Here is a 26,646-nt window from a genome sequence, read left to right on the forward strand (position 1 = left end):
AAATATTACAAAAGGGATTTCTCAAGCAGCTGGGAAGTTTGGCTAGAAGAATTCAAGACTCCTTTCAACTCTAATCACAAAAACCAGTAAAACCTAAAGCTCACGGTATGTTTACTGTGCAGCACTATGTCAAGCACTTTAAGTGCATTATCATTTAACCATCACAACTTCAGGAGGTAAGTGCTAAGATGATCACTCCCATTTCATAGATGAGGAAACAATGGCTTACACACTGTGCCTTAAAGCAGGGGTTCCCAGCCCCTGGGCTATGGACCAGTACGAGTCCGTGGCCTGTTGGAAACCAGACCAAACACCAGGAGGTGAGCTGCAGGAGAGTGAGCATTACCACCTGAGCTCTGCCTCCTGTCAGATCAGTGGCAGCATTGGATTCTCATAGGAGAGCAAACCCTATTGTGAACTCTGCATGCAAGGGTTCTGGGATGCACTCCTTATGAGAATCTAATGCCTGAAGATCTGAGGTGGAACCGTTTCATCCTGAAACCATCTACACCACCCCGACTCCATCCGTGTAAAAACTATCTTCCATGAAACTGGTCCCTGGTGCCAAAAAGGATAGGAACCACTGTCTTAAAGGACCAGACAGAATATATTGCCTTCTGTTACATGAAAAAAGTGACTCAGATCCCCTCAACAATAACAGTGGACATTCTCTCCATTTTTACATAGTCTCCTAGCCTAGTCTTAAAATTTGGAATTCCTTCTGTTTCAGTCAATATGCAGGGTTATGCTATGTTCACAAACAATTCCAAAATCTTCCTGTCTTCTTACACAGGTTTCTTTCTCATTCACTACACGTTTCTCATGTGTTGGCTCCAGGACCTGCTCTGCATCTCCTACTCTTGGATCTGGGTTGACGGAGTGGCCACCATCTCAAAAGGTATCTGTAATCATAGCAAAGGACAAACGAGCTCTGGAGGGTGACACACTGGCAGTAAAATGCTCAGGTAAAGAAGTGACACAAAGGCCACTTTAGTTCACAAGTCACTGCTCAGAACTAGTCACTTGGCCACCCACCCACAAGGGGCTAGGAAGTACAATCTTGTGAAGCTCAGAAGGCAGAGAGCCAGAAGTATTTGGTGAAGCAAGCTAAAATATTTTCCCCAAGATATTAATGAAGTGGACTTTTTGTAGTAGCATACTATAGTGATAACATTGTTCATTTATTTCTCTTTCACAGCATTTATTCCTCTTCAAAAAGTAGAGTTTCTTCTAACATGAACACAAACCATTAAGATGTAAAATACTTCCAAAGCATCTGAAATAAAATAATAATAATAATAAAAGATGGAAAAATACTGCAAGAATATAATAGTATCTGTTCACTCCCAAAACAATCCACTTGAGTAAAGATGATGACACAATTTTAACATGTAGTCTTTTCAAAATCATAGATTAAATTTCTGTTAATCTTGATAGCGTAAATGATGAAGATTCATTTTCCATTAACAGCTTTATTGCTGTTTATAGGTCATATAAGTCATCAAATATTTTGTCTTTCAAATGATCTCTACTTTCAAAACTAATTCACAAAAAAGTATGCTGTCTTTAGGACACAACTGACTTTTGATTTTTCCAGTTAGAATGATAGTGTTTTGATAAAAGCTATTCTTGCTACTCTTGGAGGCTCCAATGAGAAAGCAAAGGTTGCAGTATGGAAGAACAGTCAGTCCTTGTGATGGTTATTTTTGTGTGTCAACTTGATTGAGCTAAAGGATACCCAGATAGCCAGAAAACATTATTTCTGGGTGTGTCTGTGAGGGTGATTCTGGAAGAGATTAGCACTGAATTACTACACTGAGTAAAAAAGATCCACCCTCACCAATGTGAGAAGGCATCATCCAATCCATTGAGGGCCTGAATAGAACAGAAGGTGAGAGGAAATAGACAGTCATTCTTTCTGCTTGAGCTGGAACATTCATCTCCTCCTGCCCTTGAACATGGGAGCTCCTGGTTCCCAGGCCTTCAGACTCTGGGACTTAAACCATGACCCCCCAGGTTCTCAGGCCTGTAGACTCAGACTGAATTATACCACTCACTTTCCAAGATCTCCAGCTTGCAGATGGCAGATTGTGGAACTTCTTGGCCTGCATAATCATGTGAGCCAATTCCCATAATAAATCTTCTTTTAGCTATCTATCTGTCTGTCTGTCTATCTATCTATCTATCTATCTATCTATCTATCTGTCTATCTCTATCTCTTTCTCCTACTGGTTCTATTTCTCTGGAGAACCCTGGCCAAAATAGTCCTCTAGGCTCTTTTCCACCTTGTCATCCTCTAAATCATCGTGGCTCTAAAACACTTTATAACAGGCTAAGAGTAGTTGTTAAGTGTTGCCTTCAACCTATTCAATTAAATAAGCAATTACTTTAAAATTGAGAGTTAACCATAACTGTAATTCTAACTCCAAGAGCTATGACTTTTCTGGTATGAATCACTCCCTTCAAAGGCACAATCCAGAAGCTTTCTCTGCACAGTATCAGAAAAATGAATTTCTTTAGTTATGAGCTGTCATAGCAACCTCAACTCTGATTCATTTTCCCCATTTCTTTATTCAGATACAAGGGTTGAATGCCTCTCTCTCAAAAAGATGGTTTGATTACTTCAACATTATTCTACTTTACAGAAATGAATTTTTTAAATAAAAAGGATCCTTTTTTGTTAAAAAATGTTTAGAACTTAAAAAATCATATCTTTATTTCTATAATATAAATTGGAAATATATAGTTTAAAATGGAAATATTTGTCTTTGGGTTTGCAAATACTTTCACTGACAAAGTGTTGACTTTTTTTAAGTTTTTTTCACTTTGGCACTAGAGAATTTAAACTAGGAAATATACTGGAGGAGAAAAAAATTATGACAACCTTGTGAAATAGCACTGCATCCTTGGATTTGTGTGCTAGTTCTCACTGATGAACTAAAGTACATGTCAGACTTTTTTAGTAACCATGCTCCTTTGACATATTTTAAAGGGCAGGCTATTTGCATTTTGTGAATGCAATAGGCTCTTTTCTTCCCTTTGACTTCTTTTGCCTTTCTTTTGCCTTAGTACTTTTGTTCCAAGAGAGGATGTGGTTACTACAATTACTACAATGTAAGTACTGATAATCTAACTTATCACCATCTGGAAATAGAGATGTCCAGGAAAGTTCCCATTCACTTGTTTTAGATGCTAAATCACAAAATTTGAATGTTTTCACTAAATGTATTACGTAGGTTGAAGATTTTACTGTAACTTTGTCTGGTTGACTTTATTACCAGCAAGTTGTTTTCTTTCTAAACTTTCTAGTCAACATATATGTGCAAAGGCACTATATATATGTATCATATCATATCATATCATGTATCACTGAAAATCCAACAGTGGAATCTCTGACCCCAAGAAGCTTATAATCTAGTAGAGTTATTAAGAGTGGGCATATAAAGAAATAACCATACTACAAAGAAGCATGTAGAAAGTATTAGAGCCACAAGTGCTTTTGTGCATAGCACCTAGAGATCACCTTGAGTTAGAGCATATGGGGAGAGCTTTGTGGAAAAGCTGGCATATGAACTGGGTTGAAGCTTAAAGGATGGGTAGAATTTTGAGAGGCAGAATTGGAATAGAAGAGTGCTCTGAAAGGATAAAATATTTAAAAAAATAGGAGATGTGTTTAGGAAAAATCAAGTAGTCTTATCTGGCTATAGTATAGGGTACAGCAAAGAAGAAATAAGAACTAAAATGTAAAATGTAGAGTCTAAAAGTCCTATAATGCTTAAGCTAGAAGAGATCTCAATAACCCTTTGTCTTATCTCGTGTTTTTACAGATATGGAAAATAAATGTCCCTTTTCACATGTTCCTTTGTTTATATGCCCTGTTCTAAACACTGATTTTTAATTTGTTTGTGTTGTCGCATTGCCATTGATAGGCTCAAATGTAATTTTGATGCAAATAGCTTGAGTAAAAGTTACTCAACAAATTCATCCATGAAATACATACATATATGAGAAACGGTAATCACATCTTTCTTTTTCCAGCTCTGACAGCCAAAATTTGAACATGATGTATCTTTTCCCCAGAATTCAGCTGGTTACGTTTGTAAATTTATTTGGCTGCACAAGGGAATGAGGCTAAGCTACACTTTAAGTTTCATAGGCCAAGTTCTTCGTTTTTACTATTCTTGCATTTCAGGACACTGCACAAGAATCAATAGCATTGGCTTCAGCCTATTACCTAAGAAGTACATGTCCTTTAGATTTGCCCTTGCAGATTTTGCCTGGTGTCCTCAAATCTGAGTCCCAGTAGGCACTGAATCCTGTCCCCTTTTCCATTCTCCTAATGCTAAATTGTGTTCATAAAATCACACACACACACACAAATAAAACCAAAGCAAACAAACAAAACTTTCCCATTCAAATCTCTTAAAATTTTAAATTAAAATTTAAAATTTTACAATATCTGCCCTCCTGAACAAGTTCTGCCTCTCTGATATTTTGGTTACAGTGTCCTCACCCAAGATACTGTTCTTTTCAACTGCTGTTTCTCTGTGGAAACTCACAGCCAGCTAAGCCTGTGTTTCCATTCACTCTGATAAGAGCTCTCTCCACTTTGGTCTTCACAAACTCAACTCTTCAGCTTCTAACATACAGAAAGAATGAATGACCCAGCAAGCTCTTTAAAATAGCCCAGATGAAGCACAATAACCATTTTCGTCCTTAAAAGCCCTTGGAAGCTTGTCGCTGTTGTTGAAATAGCTTTTCCTGTGTAGCTACTGAAATTTGCAGCAGCATCTCTTTGCCCACAGGCCTATTGGTGCCTTTCGGTAGCCCCTATTATGCCAAAGTCACCTTCTCCACCATTGTTTTCAAACCTCACTGTAGAACGCAAATCAGGGCCTGCCAAACTGTGCCTAATAGTCATTCGCTTTCTAGGCCTGTTGTTTGGAAAAGCCGCAAGTGCTTTATTTTGAGGGTCAGTCTTTGGTTTCACCCCACACAGCAGTAGCTTGTTCTTCATACTATCCTCTGTGGGAAGAATCTTAAACACACCAGCCAGCCCCATGTTGTTAGCATAAGAGCCATGCAATATTGATAAAGTCAGATTTCACCCTACTCCTATCCCTCTGTGCACTTCAAGTGCTCGTCTACATATTCTAGTGTTGTATTCTCTGAATATTTGCAGAACTTAATTTTATTTTATCTGCTCCACTTGAACCTAAGTCTTCAAGTCCAGTCATCCAACTTAACAAAGTCACACACAAACTAGAAGGTCCTCGTATAAATTGGAAAAAAGCCAATAATGATCTGTTACCATTCACCAAAAAAGGTGCAGTAATATCCCCCTGGGGAGAATGAAAAGTCTCATCATGAACAGAAACAATTTAGAATTTGCCCAAGTACATTACAGCTGTACATATTTTTAAGAAAGGGGTAAACATACTTAACATTGTCTATAGCATGAAGGTAGAGACAAACTTAGAGTCAGAAATATATTTCCTGAAGAGAAGTGCAAACTTCAGGAAACTGAAGTAAAATGAAAATATTTATCCATTACGATTCCATTGCTGTTCTACCCTCCCTATCTACAGAAAAAAACAAATTAATCATTTTCTGTTGAGACACGTTAATGGTCCTTTCTTTCTCTCATTCATTCAACACATATGAATTGGACAAGAACTATGTGCTAGATATTATGCTAAACACTAAGGAGATATTGGTGAAAAATACCAAAACAATTCCCGCCCACATAAAGATTACGGTAGTTTGTGAGTTAAATAATAATGAATTTGTAAGTGTAAGGTGATATAGAAAGAGGGAGTTGAACAGAACTCTGAGGTACCCAAAACTTAAAGGATAATCAGGAAAATGATATTGCAAAGGGTGACAAGGCAAGAAAAAGGGTGAATAAATGGGAGAACTGATGATCTTCTTTCACATCAAAGTCCTAGATTTCAGACAAATTGCCATAACATATACAATGCTGAGCTCACAAGAAATTAAAGAAAATCTCTCCGTGGCAAATTAAAATTAAAATAAATTTAAAAAGGATAAGACAAATATAAAATGCCAGGAAACTAGGCCTTTGGGGAGTTTAATGTCCAGGTATATGAGAATAGATATTAAGGCCTTAAATCTATGTTATGTGGAGTGGATGACCTGAGCCCCATATAGCATACACAATACTCAAAAGTGAAATATCGTCCATAAAAGCTGGGCTGGAAGACTTCTGCCTATCAAAAAAGGAACAGCTGAAGAAATCTGTTGATCTCTACCATAGTTCTGAGCATGAAAAAAATTGATAACCTTATCTAAAATGCTGTACATATAGTCATTCTTTTACATGAGTCCAAGGTTTAAAAGACTGTTTAGACAGAGAGGGCTAGTGGAAGTCCGTGATATCTTACAGAAAAAAAATGCAAATCCTTGTTGGAGAAAAAGTTCCTCAACTCAGATCCCTTAAGAATAGCAGAGATTAATTTTAGACAAGAGTGGGCTCACACTGAAAAATGAACATAAACTCAAGAAAACAAGCCATAATGAGCAAGAGATAGCAGAAACAACCAAAAGTTATTGAACCTCAAGATTTAGATATCAGAACTAACAGACACAACATAAATAACTATGCATGAAGTGCCCAAAGAAATAAGAGACAGAATTAAAATTCAAAAAAGGAGCAAGAAGTATCAAAAATGACTAGACAAGTTTGAAGAGAAAAGAGAATATAATGGGTTGAATATTTTATGTTGACTTGGATCCACTCTTCTCAGCTTTTCCACCATGCTCTCTGCCATCAGAAAGGTGACCTGTAGGAATCATCGCAGCAATCATATAATGACCCCTGACTTCTGATGGACTTTAGCCAGGGTGGATCATCGGTAGATCAGAGGGAGGAGGGAGAGTGAGACTTAAGATATCAGAACTAACAGACACAACATAAATAACTATGCATGAAGTGCCCAAAGAAATAAGAGACAGAATTAAAATTCGAAAAAGGAGGAAGAAGTCAAAAATGGCTAGACAAGTTTGAAGAGAAAAGAAAATATCATGGGCTGATTATTTTATGTTGACTTGAATCCACTCTTCTCAGCTTTTCCACCATGCTCTCTGCCATCAGAAAGCTGACCTGTAGGAATCATCGCAGCAATCATATAATGACCCCTCACTTCTGATGGACTTTAGCCAATGTGGAGCACAGGTAGATCAGAGGGAGGAGGGAGAGTGAGTCCGGGTATTTATGCCCTTGGCTTTTGCCCTGTGAGGTCCCCAGGACTGGCTGTGCCTTTTGACAGAAGTCATTGCTCCCTCTACGTGGACCTGCTCCACAAAGCCTCCCTTCTTCTTAATTCCAGTGACTTCTCCCTCACTTAGAGTTCTGTTGCTGCTATTCCTGAGTTTCTGCACTATTCCTTGTGGTTAGCCTTTATCCTAACCAGAAAGAAAAGACAGAGCACTCCAAAGAAATGGCAATTACACTGACAGTGAAATTCTTAATAGTAACAATAGAAGCCAGAAAACTGTGGAGCAAGATCCTCAAAGTGCTGAAAGAAAAACTGTCAAGTTGAAATTGTATAACATTATCATTCAACAGCAAACTCCATACAAAGCAGTTTAAGATAAACAGAAATCAAGAACATTTACTAGCAACAGACTTTTATTACAACAAATATTCTACTTAGAAAATACCAAAGTTACAGAAAAAAACTAACATGAGAATTTAGTAAAGGGACTGATAAAGTCAATACATTAAAATCAATAATATTTCTATATGCCATTAACAAATAATTAAAACATTTAATTTTAAAAATTATACCATTTTAATAACTACAATAAAAATGAGATGTTTAAGAATAAATCTGGCACAGGATGTAGAGGACCTTTCTAGAGCAAATGTTTAAGCTCTATTGAAAGACATTGTGGAAGAGAGAAATGTATTGTGTTCATGAATACAAAGGTTATCATCAACATTACAAGAGGTCAGGTCTACCCAAACTGATCTCATGGTTATAGATATATGTATCTACACATATATAGATACATATATATCTCCAAGATATTTTATATTCAAAAATTAAATTTAATAAAAGGAAAATTCAGTATCAAGAAAACCAAACCAAGAATTTTTCTAAGGGATTAACACAATTTAATATTGCCAAGTGGTCAAGTAAAATGAAGACAGAGAAGTACCTATGAAATGTAATATGAAGTCTCTCTCTTTTAGTGATCTTGACAAAAGCAATTTCTCTCTTTTAGTGATCTTGACAAAAGCAATTTCATTGGAGTTGTGGAGGTGGAGTCCAGACTATAATGAAATGGAAAGGTATAGCGAATGCTGACCACCTCTGCCAAGATCCTTGGCTCTGCCATGGAAGAGAAAAGAGGCTAGCTAGAGGGGAATATGGAGTGGAGAGGAAGTCTTAATCTTTTAATGTGTAGAAATCTTGAGCGTATTCCCTGCTCGAAGAAAAGAGGCAGATGAGAAGGAGAGGTGAAGATACTGGAGACAAGGAAAAATGGCCACATAGAGATCCCTGAGACTGCAGGAGGAAACAGGATTGAATGCAGAGGTTCAGGGCTTAGTTTACCCATGCAGAAAGAAGAGAATGGCAACAAGAGTCAAGAGTGGGGCAGGCACAGTGACTCATGCCTGTAACCCCAGCACTTTAGGAGGCAGAGATGGGAGGATTGCTTGAGTCCAGGAGTTAGAGATTAGCTTACACAACATAGCAAAATGCTGTCTCTGCAAAAAAAAAGAAAAAATTATCCAGGTGTGGTAGCATACGCCTGTAGTCCCAGCTACTAGGGAGGCTGAGGTGGGAGGATCAGTTGGGCCCAGGAAGCAGAGGCTACAGTGAGCCAAGATCACACCACTGCACTCCAGCCTGGGTGACAGAGTGAGACCCTGTCTCAAAAAAGGGGGAAAAAAAAAATAGATGCAAGAGTGTAGTAGATTGGGTGGTGGGTTATTAAAGGAACTGCTTTTTATTGCCTTCTACTTTTTCTGGAAACAAAGATGTGAGAGGACCTAAAGATACATCCTCCCCTCACCCATTTTCTACTACTCAGCTTTGATGCCAGTAAATTGAGTAATAAATTCCAAAGAAATGGATAAGCAAGAAAATCTCAACACTGCCATGTAGATAGTTATTCCATGAGATCTAAGTCACAGTTGCTTGATGGTTCTATATAGCAGAGTCTTCAAGTGCAGACCAGATATGGCTTTGCTTTAGTGGCTCTATTTGACTGCACAGAAGTCTTCAGGAAGATAGGATATAAGGGAAAAATAAAGCAGTAAAACTGTGCAGCTCAGAGTGCCATTGAGCAAAAGAATTGTGACTTGTCTGCTTTTGCATATTAAAACATTAATCTCCCCACGGGAGAGAAGCTCTGGTAATTTCTCTGCAAATGTCTTCTACAAGGATTCACAAGGGTAAAGAAAGATTCCTCACTATCCATTAATTTAAAGAACATGGTACATACAGATTCTCTTGTGTTTTCAATGAATTATGATTAGGCTAAAAACACAAATTCCTCTCATATTTTTCAAAAAGCATTTTTTCCTCCTCCCAAGATTAAGCCTCTATGTTGAATAATCTGCAAACAAACTTCACCTCACACATCAGCAAATAAATCTGCAATGTTCATGCAATGTTAGTTCACAACAGTCCTCCATTAAGAAATAGAAGATGCTTCATAGAATGAGATTTAATCCATGGTTATTTTAATGAAGAGTTACCACCCAAGGTGTACTTATTTTTTTCCTATATATTGTCCTTACAGTATGTATAAATTCCCATGGTATCTGCACTATAAGTAGCTATGGTACAAATAAACCTTAGCAGCATTAGCACCATCCAGCGTAAACAAATCCTTCCTAAAAATAAAATATATTTTGTGCTCAAGATATATCTTCTAAGACAGCAGGAGGGAAAAACAATCCAGCAGGTACAGTGGTTTTTCTACATTTAGCTGCCAATTTCTACGGATGACTTTAACCAGTGGATTTGACGGAGGTTAACATTTATTTCTACTTATGTGGAATGTGCCGAGTAGAAAATTCAGTGACGAGTAAAATTTTTAAGTGTGCCTGATGCACATAAAATGACCGTGTAAATGAAGCATATTGCGTTGCAAAGCTCTCATGAAAAGCAACAGATGTTTCCTTCCAACTATAATGTGTTTTAGGCCATGAAAAAAAAATGGCTAGAATGTTCAAAATGCATGATTAAAGATTTCCAATTCCTGGGCAATTTTATGATGATTGTCATCACAGGATCTTCAGACAGCATGTAGATGTTCAATAGATTGATCCAGTCAGAGCTAAATAACCATTTTCCAATTTAAAGAAGAGACAAATGGCAAAGCAAAGGATCCTACAGATACATAAATTGCTTTTAGCCTTTCTGAACTGGAAGTCACCTTCAACTTCATAACCGCAAGGGAGAGAAGCCCACCTGGCCCCGGCCACCACAGTGGTAAGCCACTCTCAAAGGGCATTTTCTTTCCCATCAATTGAAGCTCAAGTGAAGAACACCCAGTATATGAATTTAAACTGCTTTAGGCAGATCAGGGTAACAATATTTGTTTAAATTTAATTTAATTGCTTTTAGACAGATCATGTCTATTCACATATCACAGTCTCTACTCCCCCCCATTGTCTTATACCTAATCCATTTCACACACACACACAAATAATTTTTACTGGATTTTTAAATTTCACAAAAGAATGTCAAGTCTACCAATCATTTTTAAGTCAAGTTTTAGGTCTTAAGCAGCCATAAAGTGTATTTGAATAAAAACACTGTCAGAAAACATAACAGTGAAGTGTATGTTGCTTCCCTTTTGCTGAAGCCTTGTTTTACGTGATAATACGCACAAAGGATTGTTTGGGGAAAATGTAATCCATTTGGTTTTTTTCTAGTTTGGAAGGTTTTTTTCTAGTTTTTTTTTTTTTTTTCTAGTTTGGAAGACTCAAGTTTTTTTAGGGACAGGCAAATAATATACACAAGTGAAGTGGGTCAGGTATATAACAATAGGGAATGGTGGAGACCATGACATGTGAATAGACATAGTTTGTTTAAAGACAGTTAAGTTCAATTTAAAAAAAAATATGTTTTTGTCATCTAGAAGCTCTAGGTGGGTACTACACATAATGCAGCAATTTTATTTATGATACCCATAGAGTCAATTGAGTGTACTTGTAATTCAACATTTTAACAGGCAGCTAAGTAAGAGTAAATATTCTTCTCCATTAAATATGCTCAGCCACCCACATCATCCAAGATGAATTTATATAGTTTCTCATGAATACAGGTAAAGCTGTAATTGCATCCTAAATGATCATCGAGTATAGAATATAACAATAACAATTATATTAATAGCTGTTGATATTATTAATACTATAATTTTATATGTATGTCATTTTTAGACAATCACACTTAATTATTATTACAAATCTGTGAAATAGTTATTATCCTTATACAATATATGGAGAAAAAAAGACTCAGATAGAATATAATGACTTTTTTTTTTAAAGACAGGGTATTGCTATGTTATCCAGGCTGGACTCAAACTCCTGGGCTCAAGCGAACCTCCCACCTCAGCCAGCACCAGGTCTTTTTAATAAATGCAAGTTTGTTCAGTTGCATTCCAGCAACTGTTTCTAATGCTAGAATGTGCAAAGCCAAAATCAAAAGCATACATGTGAACAAAACTGCCATTCCTATTTAGATGAGCCCAAAGCTCTTCTATCCCAGGCCTCACCTCAATAGCTCACCCAGACTATCTGGTGGGAACTTTATAACACCAAATAATTGCTCAAATAATAGCTACCTTTTTATCCAAAATCATGGGAATCTGGGTAGTGATTTTTGAATGTCCCAATATATTTTTCTACCTAAAGCACCTCAGATTTTGTACTAGTTAGTATTCATATTATCAAATTTAATTCTAAAGGCATGCTAACGTGTAGCCAAGCTCCAAAATATATATTTTACACTATTATTGAACTGCCGTAAAAACTTGATATTCTTATATGTGGTTTTACTGTAAGCCATCTCAAATCACTTTTGGAAGTATGCCAGGAATAAATTATGAATAAATAAGGATAAGCACATAAATAAGAAATACCCAGTTTCTGCCAGCAAAGGACAATGAATCCAGATTTTGTAACATCTCTGAGGTGATTATTATTCATAGGATGTTCAGGTAACACTTTCAAATACCAAAACCTGTCACTCCTTTCTACTAACTACAACGGACTTTTTAAAAATTGCTACCTGTTGCTCTCCCTATACTTTTTTGTTTGTGGAGACAAAGTGGCCAACCATTCCATTTGCTTGGGTACCTCCTGGTGCTGGCACTGAAACTCCTCAGTCTCAACCAAATCGAGATGCTGGTCATCCTAAAATGGAGCATGGGAATAGTAAAACTAGAGGTCCTTGAGGGTACCTTCTTGAACTAAGACTGTATTTTCCATAAAATCTTCTCTTTTTTTATTATAATTAATGTTTTTGTGGACCAATATGTTGGAAACAGAAAATACATGGCTGTATAAGTTAGGATTCCAAGTTAAATGTAGTATGATTTAGAATCCCATTGCAATGTTTTTATTCTGCAGTATCTACACTGATCTCTTTTTCTCTCACACGCACTCTTTATCGGTACCACATCGCCTAAGAGGTTCTGACAAGAAAATTTAAATAAGTGGGAGAAAAACTCCCTTGAGGTTTTGAGGGGCTTTTCATCACTGCTAGGGCATTGTTCCTGTTGCTTCAAACACTCAACCCAAAAGAAACATGTAAACCGAAGCATGGAAATTCTAGAATCTTAACAAAAGGAAATTATAAGCTCTTCACCTGTTTTCATTTGTTGCTGAGCTCAATTATCTAGCCTATGAAAAGGAAAGTGGATGTTAGTAGTAGAATCTGACTTGGTAACCTACCCATGTGGAATCCCCTGCAGTTTTAGGCAGAAAGGTAAATATGGTCCTTCCACATTCCCAAAGCTCATAGCTCGCATGTAATTTAGACACACAATTCCCACCACACAGAAGAATTGCCCTTGGAAACAACACAGCTGGAATTGAGGAGTAGATAAGTAGTCCTGAAGATGCTTCCACACAATATTTATCCGTCTTATCTATATGCAGCTTCCTGAGACAGAGCACTAGGAGATGTAGGGCCCACTAGCCTGAGATAAATAAATCTCAGCTTCAGGATAAACCACAGGGCTCTTAACAAAAGCAAGGCTTTCTCTCCTGCGTGATTTTAATAAGTAAATTTGTTCGTATACCAAGGTCAAAGAAAGGAACTATAGTATATAGTTATACAGCATTTAAGAAATACATAAACAGCTTATATGTATGAAAATAGTTCTGGACTATTTTCATTTTAAAAAATGTCTATAACTAGAATATAGACCCAAATACATGAACTAGAGTTTCAGGCTAGATATCCAACTTCTCTACTCTATTGTAATGGGCCAAAAGTCTATTATTTTCGGGATAATTTTGTCAGATTTGAAATGGAAACAAAATATCACACTGAGCAATGTTTGCTGCATTGTGTTTTGTTGTTATACAAAGTAATAGATAATTTTGGACAATGTTATGACACCTGAGTGAGCTGTTTAAGAAATTAACTATTATTCGTACTCATTCTTTAAATATTTATACCGAGTATATCTTCTTAGGTTAATGTAAGTAAAATAATTTAAGACAAATATATGTCAAGAGCAGAGTTGTGGCCTAGAAATTGTAAAGAAACATTTTCAAGCTTCATGTTTCCCTTCCTGGAGGACCATGAGACACCATTAGGCCAAACATGTGAACACGAATGATTGAAGCTAACGGGGGGCTATGGGGCATAGAGTATGGTGCGTAATTCTTTAGTCTTTTTGAAGAGTGAAGCATGAAAAAAGAAAATGTTTTGGCAAAATCACTGATGTCTAGCATGAGTCTTTGCATATGGCATGAAAAGTTCCCAAAAATCAAATCTTTAGTGAGAGATACCACAGGTTACTGGATAATAAGACTAAATTTTGAAATCTAATTCTCCTCGATTCCATTTATTCACTCAATGAAACTTCAATTAAAATCTAAAAATATTTTGGCACAGCTTTACAACATTATTCTAAAATTAGTTTGGAAGAAATATCAGTGGGAATGTCTTAAAAGGGGCACACAAACACACACACACATCAGAGAAAATCAAGAAGAACAAGGTATCAATCCTATCAGATATTAAGGAAACAGCAATGACATTTAAGCTTGTTTGGTATAACTAAATGAATGTACCAGAACCAGAAATCTAGGTGAGAGTGTGTAAGTGTGTGTTGTGTGTGTGCGCGTGAGTGTAAACCTCTAGAAAAATAAAATGTAATATGAGGTAATAGAAACACAAACAAGTGGGAAATAGAGGAATTATTTAAAAACTGCTGTTGGAAAAACGCTTAACTATTTTTAAGAAGAAAATCAATTTAATCCTTATCTCACATCATATAACAACAACAAAAAAAGTGTTGTATAGACTAGAGAGGAAAAAAATAATTAAAGAATTAGATATAAATTTTTCTAAGAGAAAAACAATTTAGGTAAATTTAAACCTAGTTTAGGTAAATGAAAAAGTACTGTCTACACACACACACACACACACACACACACACAGAAGAGATACGACATTCAACTCATCCATAAACACATTTTCAACTTTTGTATGTTAAAAAATATATATTAATAACATAAATGACAACAGGTCGGTATTCTTACCCTAATATGTAAAGGACATTTAAAAATTAATGAAAGGGCCAGGCATGGTGGCTCATGCCTGTAATCCCAGAACTTTGGGAGGCCGTGGCGGGTGGATCACTTGAGGTCAAGAGTTCATAACCAGCCTCGCCAACATGGTGAAACCCTGCCTGTACTAAAAATACAAAAGTTAGCCGGGCGTGGTGGCACGTGCCTGTAATCCCAGCTACTTGGGAGGAGAATCACTGGAACCCTGGAGGCAGAGGTTGCAGTGAGCTGAGATTGCTCCACTGCACTCCAGCCTGGATGACAAGAGGGAAACCCAGTCTCAAAAATAATAGTAATAATAATAATAATAATGAAAGGAAAACCAAGGTCTCAATATGCAAACAGGTTAAAGATATGAATTAGCACTACAAAATGAAGTACAAATAAAAATACACATTTCAAAAATGTTCAATCTCAAACAATAGTAGAAGAACATAGTACTTCTTTTATTTGTATAAATTTAAGGAGTACAAATACAGTCTTGTTACATGGATATATTGCATAGGACTTTAAAGCCTAGACTTCTGAGTAAAATCGATCTTGGTCCAAGACCCAATTCTATCACTTACCTGCTGTGTGATCTTGGGTAAGTCACTTAACCTCTCAAAAAATAAGTTTTCGAACATTTAAAATAAGAATGAAAATATTGTCCACCCTTTATGTTGTTGCAAACAGTAAATGAGATAACATAAAGGTTTTGCATGGTAAATTGTCTATAAGAGGGGCTCAATAAATTTTAGCTTTTTTTGTTGTTGTTGTTACAATCACATTCACCTTTCCAATTAACAAACTTTAAAAAAAAATCTCTCAATACTGGTGAGGATGGCAAAATGATTCATATCTTCCAGAAAGAATGATCTAATTAAACTAAAGAGCTTCTGCACAGCAAAAGAAACTACCATCAGAGTGAACAGGCAACCTACAAAATAGGAGAAAATTTTCGCAACCTACTCATCTGATAAAGGGCTAATATCCAGAATCTACAATGAACTCCAACAAATTTACAAGAAAAAACAAACAACCCCATCAAAAAGTGGGCAAAGGATATGAACAGACACTTCTCAAAAGAAGACATTTGTGCAGCCAAAAGACACATGAAAAAATGCTCATCATCACTGGCCATCAGAGAAATGCAAATCAAAATCACAATGAGATATCATGTCACACCAGTTAGAATGGCAATCATTAAAAAGTCAGGAAACAACAGGTGCTGGAGAGGATGTGGAGAAATAGGAACACTTTTACACTGTTGGTGGGACTGTAAACTAGTTCAACCATTGTGGAAGTCAGTGTGGCGATTCCTCAGGGATCTAGAACTAGAAATACCATTTGACCCAGCCATCCCATTACTGGGTATATACCCAAAGGACTGTAAATCATGCTGCTATAAAGACACATGCACACGTATGTTTATTGCGGCACTATTGACAATAGCAAAGACTTGGAACCAACCCAAATGTCCAACAATGATAGACTGGATTAAGAAAATGTGGCATATATACACCATGGAATACTATGCAGCCATAAAAAATGATGAGTTCATGTCCTTTGTAGGGACATGGATGAAATTGGAAATCATCATTCTCAGTAAACTATTGCAAGGACAAAAAACCAAACACCACATGTTCTCACTCATAGATGGGAATTGAACAATGAGAACACATGGACACAGGAAGGGGAACATCACACTCTGGGGACTGTTTTGGGGTGGGGGGAGGGGGGAGGAATAGCATTAGGAGATAAACCTAATGCTAAATGATGAGTTAACGGGTGCAGCACACCAGCATTTCACATGTATACATATGTAACTAACCTGTACATGGTGCACATGTATCCTAAATCTTAAAGTATAATAATAATTTTAAAAAAAAGAATGAAATGAGTGCAAGCTTTCTGGAAGGCAATTTGGTAATATGTATAAGGCACTTTTAAAAGGTTCATACCCTTTATCCAGCATATCACATTTAGGAATCACTCCTAAGAAAAATAATGAGAAAAATAGACAAGGAATGTAAAAAAATGAGATCATACAGAAAATATCCATCACAGTGTGATAGCAAAAACATTACCAATAATCTTAAGGTCTAAGTTGAGAGGGAAGGCTAAACAATTGAGAATAATTCATAGGCCTAACTATTAAACAGCAATGAAAAGTTAGACAAGTGCTTACAGCCATGGGAAAGTGGTGTTTTTTGTTTTTTTTTTTAAGTATTTATTGCTGTGAACCAGAACAGAGCTTATCACAGTACCTGGCAAATAGTGAGACTCAATCAATAATTCAATTGAATTGAACTATAGAATTCTAAGCTACAAAAAGCAGGCATTCATTTTTCACACACATACACACACACATAATATATCTCAACTTATATAAAAGAATCACAAAAACTCTAGAAGTAAATATGATATAATTCTAACAATATTGTTTTTGATGATTTTTTTCTGACTCTTTAGGCTTTTCTCCACTTCCCATTTTTTTTTCAATGGAGACTTAGTACATTTATAATCAGAAAAATAGAGAGTAGGAAAAAAAAAGAAAGAAATCCTAGAAATTGAGTAGAAGCCAGCTGTATCAATTATTTCGCTTACACTAATCTGAGTGTATACTCTTCTCTACTTCTACCCAAAATATAAAATGGGAAAAAGGATATGAATACCATGAATAAATTGGGAGGCAGTCTTTAAAACATACCTTATGAAAAAAATATTGCAGTAAATTTCAAAAAAAGTCAAAAAAGTATGTATCTAATATTAAAATTATACATATGCTTTGCTCCCTATATAACTTGGAAGTATAAAAAACATGCCATGGCACAAAACCTTTAGGTACAAATTACAAATTTTTTTACAATGGAATTATATTTGCTTTTAGATACTTAATGTCACAAAGATTCATACATAGTAGTTATCATCAAGTTTTTAAAATCTGAAAAAGTTCTATTCATTTAAAACTTCAACTCTATATGAAATCCAAAAGGTGTATTTCAGGAGATCAATGACATTCTCCAAGGGGAGAACCAAACAATTTCTCAGATTCCCTAGTTCTCAAACACACTCACCACAGACTGCCCTAGAAAGTGACAGAATATGTCAACCAGTGCTTCAAGTTACATGAGGGTGTGGCTGTCAGGCCACTAGCTGGACTCACTCACTGAAAGTTCAGTCTCCAAAAGGATGTGACTTAAATTCATACCTCAGTAAAATTATAGCTTACTATATGTCATGTACCTTTAAAGATGGGTGGTAAAACCTTGACTCATGAAAAGCTAAGTTCTTGTATTCCATGGGTCTGCTAGATCTATAATGTCTGCCACTTATAAAAGTTAAACTTTGACTGGGTCTGGTAGGCTCATGCCTGTAGTCCCATCACTTTTGGAGGCTAAGGCGGGTGGATAACCTGAGGTCAGGAGTTCGAGACCAGCCTGGCCAACATGGTAAAACCTCATCTCTATTAAAGATACAAAAATTAGCCTGGCATGGTAGTGTGCACCTGTAATCCCAGCTACCCAGGAGGCTGAAGCAGGAGAATCACTGGAACCCGGGAGGCAGAGGCTGCACTCCAGCCTGAGTGACAGAGCAAGACTCCATCTCAAAAAAAAAAAAAAAAAAAAAAATGACATACAACATAAACTGAAGTCTATACCTCAATCATGTAACAAATTCAAGTACTTAATTTGCCTAATGCCAAGAGTTTGGACTTTTAAAGTAAAATATGTAGTGCTTTTACTATAGGAATTAGTTTTTAAATTTTCCTTTGTATGATAAATATATTTGTAAATAACTGCTTTGTAAGTGTATTTCTTTTGATGTAACTTCTAAGGTTTGCTTCCAAAAACTCCTAAGAGGGAAAATGTGAGTGGGATTGTAAATGAAATGAGAATGGCCACAATTTGACAGTTATTGAAACTGGCTGATGGGTATGTGGGAGTGCATTGTACTACTCTTATTTTCTACCTTTGAAATGTTACATAATAAAAAGCTTTTAAAAAAGGAAATGCATTTCTTAATTATGCCAAATTTGGGTTCATTAACTTAATTTCTTTGTTCTCCATTCTTACAATAGCCACATCCAGTGAACACAGCTGAAATGTCCACCACATTGATCTTGAGGACATTCCAACCAGACACTTAAACAATACAGAGATCGCATTCTGATGCACAGATGACAGAATAAATTAATTTACTCTGCTCTGTCCCATAATTTAATTATTCAGCCAAAGGCAGGGGTGTATATATCCAGATTAACCAAGAAGAAATTGTAAAACAAGTTTCAGCTGTCATTGTAACCAATAAATTATAGTACTACATGGCTGATTCAATTTGGTCATTGGTGACCAGGTCATCACTATAACAGAGGACATTAGGGGATCTGCTGAAGTGTCATTGAGGTAATTTGCACTTTTTTGCATTCTTCCAAGGGCAATGCAACAGAAAAAAATTAATAATTATAGTCTTTGACTTCTAGAAAAAAAGAATTTGCTCAGCAGATGCTGTGAGGGGATTAGGATTAAAAATGCAAACGGTTAATACAATATCTATTTTAGAATAATCATAAGGTTTTTTTTCTATCATGTTCATTTAATTTTCTTTTTTCCTTTCTCTTACCCAGACGCAAACAGAATTTTAGCATATTTAATTTAATTAATTCCTAACAGTTCTTCACATAAGCGGATCTCACATAAAAGCAGAGTGTGTTAAATACTACAATCAAATTTTTAAAGTATTACCCATAATCGATCTTCTGAATATACTACTAAGAATTTAGGTGCCTGTTGACTTTAACTTTATTAACTCACTGTGATATAAATAAATTATGTTTAAAAGAAAAGTTTAAAAAACTGAATATATTGCACTTAAAATGACTCAAGGTTTCTAAGCATTGCACACTGCCACCTAGTGCTAAATGTCTCTTTAACACCAAATGCACAATGGATGTCTTCAACAAAGTGGAAATGCTATATTTTAAACCAAATTTATTCAGAACAACAGGTCTAAAATAATTTATTCATTATTCCTTCAAAATAAGAATGCTATTAGAAATAAATGCAATGACATATACCATAAAATCATACCCATCTCAAATTAAAATTTAAAAGATCTGAGTGGATTAGTTAATATAAAAAATTGCAAGTTTTGTTAATAAAGACATCCTCTCTTTTTAAAAACAAAGTGATTTGCAGGTTTTGTTAATGAAAACAAGAAATTTTTACTTTTTTAAAAAAAGTGATTTTTAACTACTGTGCATCAACTATGCAGCTATTCTCTTATGAATGTGATGTATGCTAATCTCTAAGTGGAATATGTGGTTATCTAGCAAGTTTCACATAAGAAGATGTCGAAAAAGACATCATAGAGTGTTAACTGATCACTAACAGTACTTTAAAGCTTCCTTGGAGATAGCCATAATCTCCACGCACCTCTAGGCTCTAATTTCAATTAAAGATCCCACTGGATTTTAGTCCTACTTCATTTTTTATTTTCCCAGGATTGAATAGTTTTTGTGTTTTGGTTGTTCTAATGGCTAGAGCACATCTCTGATCTTTTGGCTAAGAAAGGAAAGCCCCATGAAAATGAATGAGAACGATTTTGAAAGAACTAAAGGAAAGATTGCTATTGATGGTCAGGGAGTATATTCTATTTGATTCATTGTATGCTAAAATGGTAGTCCCCAAGTCTGATCTACTTAATGCACTACAACTATCTATTCTAAGAACTAAGGTGAAAGGTGAAAGGCTCATATTTCTGTCAAATTTTTCATAGTAAAAAATATTAAGATGATTCCCTGTAAATCATTCTTGCTTAACATTTAAAAATTCACACTCTCTTTTGAGAAACATAAAAATCTCGAAGTTCTCCTTCAAAGCTATTTAAAATGTATAAATAAATGATCTATTATAAACAACTAGTAAATGAAAATTTTTAAAAATTATGTTTTTCTTTTGATCTTGGAAGATGCTTTACATTGATGCGGTTACTCCAATCATTAGAAGTCAGCATGACAATTAAAGTTGTCTGTGTATCTCACAAACTTTTATATCCTTGTAAAACAACAAAGAAAAACATTGAGTAATTTCACCATTGTTTGTTGTATTGCTTTATTTTCATAACCAGAAGAGCATGTAAAGATAGATAGAGATAGATAGATAGATAGATAGGTAGGTAGATAGATAGATAGATAGATAGATAGATAGATAGATAGATAGATAGATGCTCTCCTTTTAAGGGAGGAGATGTTGCTTTCATTCCCTTGAATATTATTGATTTAGATAATTCCCAAAGAAATGTGTAACCATAACCACATGATTTGAAAAACTTCTCAAAATTTCCTTTAATCAATTTAAACAAATTAGTGCCAATTCTATTTCACTTAGTTCTTCATAGGGCTGTTTAAAATCGGGACACCAAGTTGGCATGGCTGCCTAATACACAAGGTAGAATTTACTCAAAATATTGCAACTCAAGAAACTCAGTTTGAAATATATTATTTAAGGACATATACTGTATTGAAACCCAATTCACATCATGCTGGAATGACATCTATTGTAATAGCTAATGTTTGCTGAAATTACACAGTCCATTGAAAAAAATCTAAAGTTCTGGCTCCTAGATATTCCATTGGCCTTATGGTATACCATTGATAGCAAGATACTTCCAAGAAATAAGAAATAAGATAGTGAGTACAACTGTGCCTTACATAAAAAACTATTATATATCTATAATATATAATATATAATATATCTATTATATACAATATATAATATAATATATGATATATATGATATAGATATTGTATATATTATATGTATAATATATAATATATTTATATATAATTATCCTAACATAATATATTATGTTAATATATAACATAACATAATATAATATTAATATATAAATATAATATATTAATATATTAATTAATATATATTAATATAATATATTAATATAATATATAATATATTTATATATAATAATCCTAACATAATATAATATACTGGTATATATAAATATATAATTATATAAATACATATATGATATATATGATATATATAAATTTATATATATCATATATATCAAAATATATATAAATTATGATATATGTAAAAATATATGATTATATATTCAGATATATAATTATATCTACACTATATATAATATACTGGATATATATAAATATATGTATATAAATTATATATAATGTAGTCCATAAAATTTCCTAAACATTTTAAATGCTTCTTTTAATCTACAAGATAGTGAAAATATATTTAAAACAATAAACTAACACAGCTTGATTCAAGTGACCATTGTGCCTGAGACTGAAAGAGTAATTAAAATTTTTGCACATATCTTAATGTCTTTTCTAGATATATACAGATCTCTTCTAGGTATATACTGCTCTAAAGTTTTTAGAACACAAAGACGATATGCATCTTGCACAACAAAATTCAATCATAGCATCATCATTTGGATTTATCTAAAAATAAATGTTTAAACTAAAATTATTTGTTTAATAATCTCATTTCTGAAGCCTAAATATTATAGTATATATGATTAGAGTGTGCTCTAAAGAGCTCTCTAATCAAAGGTTTCTAACTCAACATTTTTTAAAAGTATTAACAAAGTGGCCTATGGAAAAGATTCCTTAAGGCTTTAGAAAGATATACAGGACATGTTGAAAAACTAAGGTACATAATACAGAAGAGACTCATACAGCTTTCAGCTGAACATTTAACTTGAGATTATTTAAAACAGGGCATTTCTATCTATTAAAATCCCCATAGTTGTGAAAGACAAGAATTTATTTTATACAGATTAGGTATGATATTTGTATACCTAATATTAGTACTACTTGGCATTACTCACTATGAAATAAGAAAATGTAATAGATATTCAGTAAGCAATTTACTCACTAATTATGATTCCATAATTTCTTTAACTTTTTGTTCTCAGATGTCAAATACTTACCTAGAAACTGCCACTCATTTGGTCACTATGAGTTTTAAGATCAGTTGGCAGGTTTTTTTTCTGTCTTTCAGAGAATTGTCATCTTGGGTTCTCCCTCAAGGTAGTGAAAGTTAACTTTGTTACCCATCTGGGGATTTATGGTACTTATACTAGAAAATGCTCCAAGGTTTCAGAAAGGAATTAATTACTTTCAATTTGCACAATTTAGAACGAATATCTGGCTTTTCCCTAAGCTTAATGATTTTCCATTTCACACAACTAAAATATAATAGCATTATTTTATAATCAAGTTTAACTGATGAGTCTATGATATTAGAGCGATTTAGTATTTTGACAAAAATCTTATGAGACATGAAGCCATTCAATTTGCAGCCCCAAACTGAAGCTCAAACACAACATTTTAAAAGTATTTTCTGCCTATACCTTTGACTGCATGCTACTTTAAATAGAGGGACAAGACTAAATGGTCTATCTGGTTGTTCTTACACTTTATAAAGAGTCAAAAGCAAATTTGAGTTATAAATATGCACATCATAATGATCATTATTTTATCAAAAATAAATATTGATTTGCTTAATCAAAGAGAAAACTCTTCTAGAATAAGAGCAGTATTTCAATCTGCAAACATGTTTCTTAATGTCACTGAGCATTTAGCCTATCTTCACACACACATTTCATAACCTTTCAAGGACAATCTTCTAAATCACATTTTAAGGAAATACACTGAAAAAGCAATCCATTTTGCAATAGCATTTTACATTACTACAAATTCACGAGGTTCAACCTTCAATGCCCATGTACCTTTCACAAAACTATTGATCATTTCCTATCAATGCTTTACAGGATTATATCACAAAGGAACATAGAATGCATGTATGTGCATCAATGCGTAAAGGAGAGGATGCATTTCTTTGTATAGTATGTGAACTGACAATGCCCACTTGCCCAGTCCTTGCTTTACTCAACTTCTTACACATCATCAGCCAGCTGCCCTGTTGATGATTCCTTGCACCTGATGTGCTGCTTTATCATTGAGTCAGATTACTACCATTTCTGGTCCAGAACTCATTAAGAAAATTCCTTTTTCAAGCAAGGTCTTTGAAATGTAGTTGTACACCTATAGAAGAACTATCTGGAGCTCATCTTGAGAGAGAGAAGATGAATTTATCCTCTGTCTTTAGGCTTTTACTTACAGAGCCACACCTTTATAAACAAGTTCTGTCTGTCATACTGAGAGGAAGGAAATATGCAAAATGTAACATCTGGAGTCATAAAATGTAATGACCTCAAATAACATTCTAGAAAGAGAAAGGAAAACTAGTTCTGGTTAGGGAGAAGATAAAAGAGGAAAAGGAGCAAATTTACATCATTAAAACAAGAGTAATAGAAAATGCTACCGGGTTTTTCCAGTAAGTTTTGTGCAGCAGCAGCGACAACCTCATCAATATGTGCTTCCTCACCCTCTTGTCCCCAAAGAGAAACTGCTGGGCCCCTCTCCACCGCCTCCCCAGGAGCAGAAACTACTGCCCCCAAGGAAGGGAGAATTCAGAAGCGTGGGGAGGGGGAAAAACAGCTACCAGCTGAAAAATCAGCTACCAGCCTGAAAGTACATTCAGGAACCAGGCTTCCAGACATTCCCCGGCCCTGGGCCCTGCCAGAGTGCCAGAGAGCTTGAGGAGCCTGCAGCATGTTCTCAGACCCGAAACAATGACCTCCCCCCTCCAAACCCAGGCACTCTCGCGCCAAGGCCCTAACCTCTCAGCGACATCTCTTTGGGGTAGGACAAGAGATGCTGCCTGATGGCCGAGAGAAGACATGCCAGGCTTCTCTGCCAGAATTAGTTATTGAGGGTGGGATGAAGGTGGTCAAGGAGATGGGCTCTTTATTTTCAAAACAAAAAACAAGGCAACCGGGACCACCAACATCAGTCACCCTCACTCCCCACCACTGCCTCTATTCCTTAAGGACTTCTTTGGAGGCTGGCGGCGGCGGCGGCAGCTTGCGATCATCAGGATTGGGAGTGAGAGCGAGTGCCCCGGCCAACCTCAGCGTCTCTCAGGGACAGCGCAGGTGGGCGCAGCCTTGGAAGGTCAGCGAGGCCAGAGCTCAGAGTTCCACGGGGGCCCGGAGAGTGTGCGTGTGTGAGTGAGAATGCGAAAACGCGCGCGCGCTGGGCAGAGGGGCGCTGGGCGAGAGGGTAGGCGCGGTGACAGGGGTACCCCAGTAGCCGAGGAGAGACAGCACACCCCACCCTTTAAGCTAAAGAGCTGGAGGGGTGATGGAGGCTGCAAGACTGAGAAACTTGATGCAAAACAGACAGGCTCCCCCCTCCAAGACGTGCCGCCACGCTCTCAGACACGCTCCCTCGCCTCCCGGATTACCCACCATCAGCCACCCCACCCTGCAAAATTCCCCACCAAGCCCTAGGATCCCAGGCGGGTAATTACCTCTCCCGGAGGCGGAGTAGGGGGCGGCAGCAGCAGCAGACACTTTTAGCCCGACTTTCCTGCGTTCGCTTGTGAGCGTGTGAGCGTGTGCGCGCCCAGGAGGAGCTGTAACCTGCTATTTATAGACCGAAGCCTCAGCACCCGGGGCTGAGAACCCGGAGGAAACTAGCAGGCGGCGGCGACGGCGCAGGGCGCCGGCCGCAGCTTCACGAGGCTCCAGCAGCTCTCCTAGCCTCTGGCTTCGGCCGCGCTCCCTGCTCGCTCCTCGCCTACCAGCCCCGCTCGCGCCCCAGAGAAGTTGTCACCAGCGCGGCTGGTTCTCCGGCTGCTCACACGCCCCCTGGCACAATTGCTACTTTCTTCCACCCCAACCCCCACCCTCCCCGCTCCTCTTCCTCCTCCTCTGCTCTCTCCAAGCGGTCTCCTCCCAATGTCACCAGCGACCGTCGCGCAACTGGCGCTGCTCGCTTCCCGCTACTGATAGAGCGGAGACGGTGGCCCGGCTGCCCACCCCGAAATTACCACGCTGGCTCCGTGTGCTCACACCCCGCACCCCGACCCCTTTCTGCGGCCCCTCTGCCCGCTGGGTCGGCCACCCAGACTGGGCTGTGGGATCACCGCAACCGCGACGAGGGGGGACCCGAGGCCGCCACGCTGCTGCGGGGGCAGGAGAAAGCACAGAGAAAGAACCCGCGGGAGGAAGAAAGCGCCCCAGACCCCGGCCTATGGCAGCGCAGTCCCTAGACCGAGGGTTTTTTGAAGGGGCTTGGGATCCCTGCTGTCACTGCCTGCGTCTAGGCATCCATTCACGCCTGCTGGACCCCCGTCTGCAGCCGCGCTGGGACCTCTGTCTCTTGCGCCTCCTCCCCCTTGCCCCGGGCGGAGGTCGGGCTGAGGAGACCAGCTCAGAGCAGCTCTCGGCCACCCACCGCCAGTCCCCACGTCGCGGTGGGTGACTGAGGCCGAGATGCTCCCAACTAGCGTATGACATGCCTTTGATATCCCGGGTGCGTGGGGACAAATCCGCCCTGAGTGTGTTGGGGTATCAGGAAAACGGGGTATGTAAGCAAGCAGTCTGGACTGAGACTAAAACTCCCCCACTTCCTAGCCAACAAGCCCACAGGGGAAAGCACGCACCCTGGTTATTCCCGGCTGTGCAGGGTGTGGGGCAAATGACTCTCCCCATCTGCGCTTTACAGGTGCCACCTGGCGGCTCTCTCGGAAAGGTTTTGACGGAGCCGTTCAAAGGTAAAGGTGCCCAGAGCCAGCCCATCAAGACACCCCAGCCCTTCTCCCTGAGGGCGCTTTAAATTCACATTTTAAATAAAGCAGTGTACGAATGCTTGTACACAAGTGTTACATTTGCCATGCAAAAAGACTGGAATCTCAAAGTCGGGACAGTGAAATCAATTTGGGTTAAGTCGGGGCTTAACAGTTTCATAAACC

General features: G+C 37.1%; 1 protein-coding gene across 2 annotated transcripts in view; it reads right to left on the reverse strand.

Moving 5' to 3' along the window:
• Positions 1-25,475, reverse strand: part of INPP4B (inositol polyphosphate-4-phosphatase type II B) — an 829,855-nt gene extending 804,380 nt beyond the window's left edge. The window contains exon 1 of one of the 2 annotated variants that reach the window (XM_024245636.3): positions 25,201-25,475. The gene's annotated coding sequence lies outside the window, so the exon portion shown is untranslated. 2 annotated transcript variants of the gene reach the window in all.
• Positions 25,476-26,646: the final 1,171 nt, after the last annotated feature.

Source organism: Pongo abelii, chromosome 3 (assembly GCF_028885655.2).
Source record: "Pongo abelii isolate AG06213 chromosome 3, NHGRI_mPonAbe1-v2.0_pri, whole genome shotgun sequence".
Lineage (NCBI taxonomy): Eukaryota > Metazoa > Chordata > Mammalia > Primates > Hominidae > Pongo > Pongo abelii.